Source organism: Dendrobates tinctorius, unplaced genomic scaffold, assembly GCF_039654945.1.
Source record: "Dendrobates tinctorius isolate UK_male_01 unplaced genomic scaffold, ASM3965494v1 ptg000396l, whole genome shotgun sequence".
In the NCBI taxonomy this organism is placed as follows: domain Eukaryota; kingdom Metazoa; phylum Chordata; class Amphibia; order Anura; family Dendrobatidae; genus Dendrobates; species Dendrobates tinctorius.
The window spans coordinates 1,115,411-1,124,745 of NW_027362062.1; the positions used below are offsets into that span (position 1 = coordinate 1,115,411).

General features: G+C 45.5%; 1 protein-coding gene across 1 annotated transcript in view; it reads right to left on the reverse strand.

Annotated features, from left to right (window-relative positions):
* The window catches only part of RAB3B (RAB3B, member RAS oncogene family), a 77,526-nt gene extending 68,406 nt beyond the window's left edge, over positions 1-9,120 (reverse strand). Inside the window, exon 1 of the mRNA XM_073563659.1 lies at positions 8,925-9,120. The gene's annotated coding sequence lies outside the window, so the exon portion shown is untranslated. The remainder of the gene's footprint in view (positions 1-8,924) is intronic.
* Between the last annotated feature and the right edge of the window lie 215 nt (positions 9,121-9,335).

Sequence of the window (9,335 nt, forward strand, 5' to 3'; positions counted from 1 at the left end):
AAAGACCTTTGAGCTCTTCACATTCCTCCTAGTTATAGAAAAAAAAAAAAAAAAAAAAAAAAAAAAAAAATTGTTCCGATTTGGACGGCCGAGAATCGCAAAAACGTTCCTCTGAACAGTGATCCACATGTAATCCATTTGCAATGTGATTTCCTCGCATCAAGTAACAGCAGTGCGACATCTGTATGGCATCCGCATGTAGTGCAATTTTAACATGAGCTTTTACATACAGGAGTTCTCCATGTAAAGGCTCATTGGGGGGGGGGGGGGGGAAAGAATAATCGCATTGTAAAACACAACTGCACACATCGTTTTAAAAGCAAATAATCTTCAGGATTATATATATACACACACACACACACACACACACCCTTATACTATGTATATATTTCTATGCTATCTATTCTATTGTAAGCTGTGATTTTACTGTACACCGCACACGAATTGCTGGCTTTTGAAAGGACACAGATGCATATTTGTCGAAAGTCACACTTATGGTCTGTGTGGTGTGCGAGTTTTTCCTCGCACCCATAGACTTGCATTGGAGAGTCTCGGCCCATATACGGTGCAAATAGCAGCATGCTGCGATTTCAATCGCCCGTATAATAAGGCCGAAAAAAAACAAAAAAAACGAATCATGGAAGCTGTGCCATAGAGTAACATTAGTCCGAGTGCTATTTTTTTTTCTCGCATAGCACTCGTCCGTACCCTTTAGTGTGACTCCGGCCTTACGGTAAATTCTGTGCTCAGCTGCCCACAATGTCATCTGAAGCTTTTCCTAACCATGGAATTAACGAATAAATATTTCATCTGGAAACGAGCGCGTCACCTCTATATTTGTGTGGTCGTTCCTCTTACGTCACCACTTAAAGGTCAGTCATCTAGGCTGGAAAAGGAGTCCATATATTCCAGCTGGCACGCCAATGATACCAGCTGCTGAGGTTGGCTTCATCATCCCGCGCCAGCAGACTTCTCACTTGTGCATCGCTCAAATGCAGAGCTGCTAAATGCATTTTTGTGAACTTTTAACAAGGAGGAAACTGCATTAAGCTTAGTATCATATGTGACCGGTAACTTGAGAAATAAGAGGAGTGTACGAATTGCTGAATGTGAGACACGGTGCAATACAAAAAAGGGATGTTGTGAAATTGTATGGGAAATACACAAGAGAACACCAGCTGCTTAATGTGCAAAGAAATACAGCCATGCTGCCTTAATTGCTGAGATTCTCGCATCCATTTACAGAAAAAAAAACTGCACCGAAATTATGCAAGATACATTTAATACTATTCTGTACCAGAAAGAATGACTCGTGCGCACCACGATCACTTTTTTTTTGCTTTTTCTCTGTGTTACGCACCAATCTACGGTCTAATGAAAAATATAAATAATCAATTTTACGGTGTTGTCTACTGTATGTCCCACCACAAAAAACAAACAAAAAAAACTCCAACGGGCCGACCATCAGGCGACTCCCTGATATCCACTGCCTGTTGTCAGGTGTAATCCATCTAGCAGCAGAGATGGTGAAAGATGAAAAAAAGATGGGGAGCAGCCATAGGCTTAAGAAAGGAGAGGGCTTTCAGTCCAGAACAGGCAAATCACTGGATAGATAATAGCAGGTACAATGCATGCTAGGGAAGAGAGGGGAATGAAGTTCCAGGACCTTTAGTGCTGGAAGAATGCCTCATGAACAGCAGCTTACAGACCCTGAGAATCAGGAGAGTTCTTATTTAGACTGTGGAATGGTTTGCACACCAAATGTTGTTTTAGTGTCTTGCGGAGGGTGGGGAGAAAGCAGCAATGTATTTCTATAGATGTCACTCCCTTCCCCGCCACCCCCCACTGGTATCTAAAAAAATACTTACCGATCATCACCTTCTACCATTCTCAGCACCATTCTGGCCCTCTTCTGCACTAGGACATGGCCACCGACAACTTTAGACAAGATCACACAGCGTCTTCCGCATGACCCTTAAGTCACTTTCTCAATGAAATCCTACCAGAGCCTTTATGTAGTTCTCATAGCATGACATTGAGAAAGTGACTTTTGGTCATTCACATTCAAGTTGATATTGAGGATATTTAGAGAAGCCATATAGAGCATCCGTCCCTTTCTTAAGTAAGCGGAGAAACACGACATTATACACTGGGGAATTGCTATTTAAGCATTTTTTATTCTCTAAACTGCTGCTGATCTGAGCCTTGTCTGTGTTTTTTTTCATATAGCTTGTGGCCAGTGCAGAGCGACAGGGTTTGTGTCACCTAATTTTAGTGTGGCGCCCCCGAGGATTCAGTCGCCACAGAGGTACTGCACCTTCTCCTAAGGTGTGGTACCCCACCATCCAGGTAGGAACTCTCTTCCCCATTCCAACACCTGCACCCCACTCACAGGATAGTTCAGCAGGGATCAATCCATGCTTTATGCTGGAAAGGTCATAGGGTGCCTTTTGTGGTCCCTGGCTTCGTAACACGAGAGGTGCTGGGGAGGCGGGTGGAGTTAGATATAAAAGAGAGGGAAGGTGTAGGATTTCAGGTCAGTCTGACAGGAGTTCAGTCCGCAGAAGAAGGCAGGCGGAGTAGGAGAGGACAGCCACTCAGTGAGGAGTGGGGATCCCTGGAAGAAGGGATGGAGGAAGGAGTGCTGCGGCTGCCCCGGTGAGCTGGGCCAGCTGGCACGGGAGGGAAGGGAAGGAGAAAGACTTAGACCGGAGACTACAGATTCCATAAGAGAGATAGAACAGATCGGAACGAAGGAGAATAGAAGGACGGCGGGAAGAGAGAAAGAGAGAACCCTTCCAGTCCGGAGCGCAAAGGCCGGGGCCCGGTCCCCGAGGTTGATTGGATCTTTATGTCCAGCAACACACACCGGAGGAGTAATGAGCCGCTAACGCCTTGCTCCCATCATAGACTTGGGACACAACAGCAACTGAATAGAGAGCCGGGACGCAGAGTGGAGTCCCCAAAGCAGGCTACAGTTGTCTGTCATACAAGTAGAGACTAGGAACACCTAGAGAGAGGCATTCCAGGGTAACTAAGTACTGGAGTGCTTCGCACCTAAAGGCGCATTGGAGGAGTCATTCAGTAAGGTACATGTTAGCGGAGTGTGGAAGGGAGAATCCTATCCTGCCTGGAGGATGGCTGGAGCCCTGACCTGGAGAACACAGTACGGAGGCAGGCAGTTGTGTGAACTGCAAACAGTGAGTAAAGCTTTGGAACCCGCATACTCTGGTGTCCTCCAGTTATTCCAGCACCGCTACACCTGGGTCCCAGCATCTATACCATTCTGCGCCTCTCCTCATCCACTGCACCTACACTGCCCTGGGACTCCAGCTCCACTTGTGGGGAGCTACACCATCTTTGCTGCACCACACCATCAGTCCCAGCGGATCTGCATGCAGCGTTGGCTCAACATCTTACTTGCCAAACACCACAGGTGGCGTCACAAACTATCTAAATAACTTTAACACCATTAACATCACCGCCATTGATATTGGGCGCCCAGGGCCACGGACCGGGTCACCGCTGCTGTGACACATTCCCCCTGACACCGGCCCGGTACCGAGTACCCCGCTGCCCTGGGTGTGAAGGGGCGACCCATTAGTGTAGAGGGCAGCATTAGCTAAAGGGAAACATCTTGGGGGCGGCCCCTTTGCAGCCCAAGCGCCCCAAAATAAATAAATTGCACCTGCTTTAGAGGTAGAAATGGCTCCCTTACTTCTTGGGCACCAATGATATGCCCACCCTGGCTTGAATGGGTGAGACTGATCCCATTTACAGAGGAATAGTGCATGCGGTGATTTTTATATGCAGATTTCGTAGTGGAGTTGGGGGGAGGGTAAAAAAAATTAAAAAAAAGCTAATCTGCAGTGCATCACTGAATAATTGGTGCGTGTGCTTATCCCGCCTATCCACAGGAAAAGTTAAGAATGTGCGACTGCTAGGATGATCCTGAGAACGAGGGTCCCAAAGTCTAATGTTTAAACGGTGGTGCACATTCACTTCCATGGTGCCGAGAGAGAAAGCCATTCAGAAGTGAACAAGCATGCTTACCACCTCTCTATTCCAAGGTGAACTTGGGACTTCTATTCATTGGGGGTCCTGTGGATAAGTGTATATAGTAGAAAGACCCCTTTTAGGCGCTGCTGATGGTGCAGATAGGGTGCCGGGTGGTCCGCTTATTGATCCTTTGCAAGCGATATTTTATATTGACAGCAAGGGACTAGTGATGAGTGAACGTGCTGGGATAAGGTGTTATCCGAGCATGTTCCTGTGATGCTAACTGAGTGACTTTGGCATGTTAGAAAAACACGTTCAAGTCCCCGTGGCTGAATGTCTCGTGGCTGTTAGACAATCCCTTCATGTGTTGCAGCTGTTAAACAGCCGTGAGACATGCAGCCGCTGGGGCTCTAACATTTTTCGAGCACACTAAAGTAACTTGGTTAGCACCCAAGGATGCTTGGATAACACCTTATCCTAGCACGTTCGCTTGTGCCCGTTTGGGCATACACACCTGGATAAAAGATAAAACAAAAAAAAAAAAAAAAAATTATATATTTCAAAATGTCGTGTGAAATAGACCCAAAGCCTGTGTGGTCCAGATCTGCATTATGGCACCCAATGGACCGTAAAAGTTTTTTTTTTTTTTTTTTAAATTGATTCAGACATCATCAATGAGAAGAAAAAAAAGCCATTCTCCATCGCTCGGAGAGACAAATCCGGTCTTAGGAAGCAAACAGCCATTGAGTCGGCCCTAAGACCACATTTGGCCCCTTTGTGGACAAGACCAGATAAACCCGTACAATAGCCGCTTACCGAGCAACAGACTAAAAGGTGAATCCAGTTCTACAGACACCAGATGGGAGGATGAAAGACTCGCCAGTTAATCACCTGCAGGAAGTGAAAAGCGTAGAATAGGACGGTGCAGAGTCACAATGGAACAAAGCACGCGCAAAGCAAGGCAAACACATTTATCAGCGTCTGCTGTGTACACACGGCAAGTATTAATAAGTTAAGGGCTCCAGCTGCTTACATAAATACTTCCAAGTCTGGAAGCACAAGGAGGTTTGGTTTCTATATACAGAAATCGGTTAAAAAAAAAAAAAAAAAAAAAAAAGCTATGTGGTCAAACTCCGCACACACACGTCATTCCAAAAACTGGAACGGATCCCCATTTATGCCCCAGCCATCGCCCAATCTCATTAATGTTGATAGATCAATCTTAGAGACTAAACCCTCTTCTTCTGAAGCTCCTACACCCAGATCAGGTGGGCTTTGTTCCTGGCAGGGAGGTCCAGGACAACACCAATCCCTGGACATTGAAAACCTTGCCTCGTCTCATAAAATCCCGTTACACGTTATCATTAGCATTCTATTAGTCAAATTTTAGAATCCAATTGGTTTAGGCCCTTCCCTTCAAGCCAAAATAAGTGCTCTTTTTTCCAGACCCCCATTTGTTGAAAAGTGGTTTGTGGTTTCTAAATCCCTTCCATATACAGATGAATTCTCATGTAACATTTACAGGTTTTGTATTAAAAGTGCCGCCACGACTACTAGTTTACTTACAGAACCGTGTGGGAACTGATCGCAAGATTACACGTCCAACACCACCACCAAAAATATGACCAAAAGTACTTTCTGGAGGAGTCAGAGGGGATTGTTTTTCTAAGGACACATACAAGGATCTTAACCATCAATAAATACATTACAAAATTAAAGATCACAGCCCCAAAACTAATCGGGAACGCTCGGAGACCGCCCAGTTTTGTTTCAACAACGTTCTGCCAATTTTAGAACCTTAATTAAAACAGTTGGAAAATATGAATTCTTCAAAGGAGTTTCTCCTAGAGACAGATGCTCTGTTGACACCTTCATTTCAAATTTTCCCCAATATCTCTCCCCCAGGCTCGGACTGGCCCATAGGGGGAACAGGGGAATCCCCCGGTGGGCCCCTGTGCAAATCAGGGCCCCCAACCTTACTGTATGGGCAGTACTTGTCATAATTCACTTGATTCACTCTGTTCAGAAAAAAAAAGCAGCAGCTCATCTTTTATTACCCGAACTACCCAGTTTATTACTATGTAGAGATAAAGGTACATTTGTGAACCAGGGTCGAGTAATATTTGTATGCAGGTGAGAAGTGGGCCCCCAAAGTCAGTGTTACTGGTGGGCCCTTGGCACCCCAGTCCGACACTGCTCTCCCCTATAATGTGTCACTACACCACAGACTGCGCTTTCTGCCCCACGCTTCCAGCTCCTCTTAGGACCTCTGCCTGGTCCCTGCCAAACCGGACTTCCACATATGGCACTTTAGCCCCTCCTGCATATTCATACTGCCGTGATTGCTTCTTTTTCTCTTGTGTTTTAAGTGAGGTTTGAGAAAGACCCGACATAGGGTCGAAACGTTACCTCAACGCACTATTTCCCTGTGGTGTCTTCAATAAAAAATTTTTTTGCATTGAAAATCAAAACTTCCCAGAGCGCAGCTGTTTTCTCTTCACTGGATGACCGTCTGGACTAAATTCCAGGTTCATCTTGCACCTACCTCATATCCACAGAGTGCACGCCTTGTCTGTATCACTACAACCATCTCTTTAGTCCTGTAATTGCAAGACAGAATGCCATTTATAAAGTGGATGCGGTCCTAGCGGTGGACCCCTCACTTACAGCGCCTGATATTGATCCTGTGGATACGTGATTAATCCGAAATGGAGCACTGACGCATCCCTCCCTATATGTGTACAGCGCAGAGACCTGTCACCATAGCTGAGCAGGTGGGGACCTGCATCTTGGACTCGTCACCTTGTCCGTGGCAACAACTTTAGTAAAACACAGTCATTTAGGATGCAGGAGGTGGTCTCAGATTTTAAATTAAAGGGAACTACCGCCATCCCTATTTATATTGAATGGGTCCGTACGGCAGCCAACTGCAAAATACGTCAGAGCAACACGTTTCCATAACATTTTCCATTTAGCCAACATCCAGCCAATCACAAGCACTGAACAGTTGGGTCCCCAGAGGTGCACTGCTTGCAGGTACATCCAGATCACATAGGAATAGAGAAACACTTATGCATCAATGATTTACTCTTCCGTACCTGTAATGGCTGTGATCCCGAGGGAGTGATGATGCTACGCAAGGCCTGTTTCACACATCCGTTTTCTGATGTCAGTTGCAATACATCAAAATGTAGGAAAATGGATCCGTCTCCGTTATCACACCAACTTGTGCTACCGGACCGTTGTTTTGAAGGAGAGACACAGAGACACAGAGACACAGAGACACAGAGACACAGAGACACAGAGACACCGCGCAGGCGCTGTTAAAAATAGTGGACCGTCAAGTCAAAAAAACATTGCAGTGTCCGTCCCATCCGCCCGGGAGACCGAAAAATTTTGGCGTATCCGTCAAAAAAAAGGGGTGTGACGGACGACCGTCAGTCAAGATCCGCCACTAATGAAAGTCTATGGGGGAAAAAAAAACAAAACAAAACAGATGTGCCCCTTTTTTGGCGGATCCGTTTTTCGGAAATTGGCGGATTTTGACTGACGCCAAAAAAAAGGATGTGAGAAACAGGCCTAAGGCTGCGTTCACACATCCAAGTAACACATCCCAGTGCAGACTTGTTTCCCCACCCTCTCGGACATCCCACATACCTAAAGCATTTAATTCATCCATACACTCATGAGTTATAAAAACAGATCTGTGTGTCTCCAGTCTGCGAGACTCGGAGCGTGTCGAATCTTCATTTATTTTACGGATCAGACTCAGCCGTTAAAGCCTGAGACTCTGTTTGAAGCGTAAACAATAGTTTACACTTCAGAGTTCCATCCGTTTGTTTTAATTGATTTATTGGCTCTTTTTTTCTCCCAATCTAAGAGTCAATAAATTAAAGGGAACAAAAAAAAAAAAAAAAAAGATAGTTTTATTTAGATATAAAAATAGACACGGATGAGTCTTAGGCTGGCTGCACACCACCGAATTGGGCCTCAACCGAGAGAATATGCAAATCATACTCTGATCGGAGTTTGATCCAATTCTGTTGGATGAAGAAAAAAAAAAGCAAAAAAAAAAAAAAACACAACTTTTGCTTGACCGTGAAAAATCGGACTGCACTCATGTGTCATCCCGAGTGCAGTCGCAGGTTTTCCACAGACTCAACAACTTGCATGGCCGAGTGTGATCCGATAATCGGATGAGATTTGAACATGCTGCGATTTTTTTTTTGTCCCCAGACTTGAGCTGAAGAAAAATAAAAATCGGACATGTGCACAGCCCCATGGAATGCCACTGATCCGTGTACGATCCATCAAAATGACGGATAGCTCGCGACCAATTGTTACAGTCATCTGCAGGAGCCCTTGGTGTGTGACCCCTTTAAGTAGAGAAGTCACATAGCATCTGATCATTAGACCATGTCCCACTTCCATCAGGAACGTGACAAAATGATACAATATCAAGGTCTATCTATGATACACTATCATACAGTGGTCCATCACAATCTATAGGATTATTGTGTAGTCCCCATCAGCCAGTGTTGACATTACAGCAAGTGCGATTAACCCATTGTCACCCTGTGAGTGAGGCACAGGGCAGAACCCAGGTGCTAGCAAAAGAAAACATGAAGCAATTTCCTTAGAGGTTACAGACAAGCTGATCTCAAGGGGGGGGGGGGGGGGGGGGGGTGTGGGTGAGAGACATAGGAAACAGCAAGAGCAAGTGGATCATGGAACTGGAGCACAAAGATCAGAAGTGCAAAATGTGCAGCGCATCAATAAGACTGCAGATCTGAAGAACCTGGTGTAGCACTACAAGTCCCAGCCAGTTCTTGGCATGCTGCTGAGACTCTTTAATGCCACCTAAGCCAGAAATGCAAAAAAAAAAAAATAAAAAATTAATAGATGAAGTCTCAGAAGTTCCTTACCTCTGTCTGCTGTGAGGCACCTGCAGGAGCCGGATTCCCTTGGAGTCCCTATTAACCCTTGACTCCCTGACCTCCTTGCTGTGCCCTCCTTTCTCCTGCTGTCTCTCAGCGCTCAGCTCTGACCATTGTGTCTTGCACACAACTTTCCATTCTTCGCTCTCTGATTAAATCCCCTCCACTGCAAAGGATCAGCTCAGGTTTAAAAGGACCAAACACTTGTGGGCGTGGCCAGCTGTCATGACGTCAGAAGGGTGTGTCCAAGAGCCAAGTCTGCATCCCAGAGAGGAGAGCATGCATTAACCCCTTGGTTACCAAGTGCTGGAAATCTTGCTGTGATGACTCATGCTGGCAAAAAAAAAAGAGAAATGCATAGAACAGCATGGGAGTAGAAAGGGAAAAACTATTTATTTT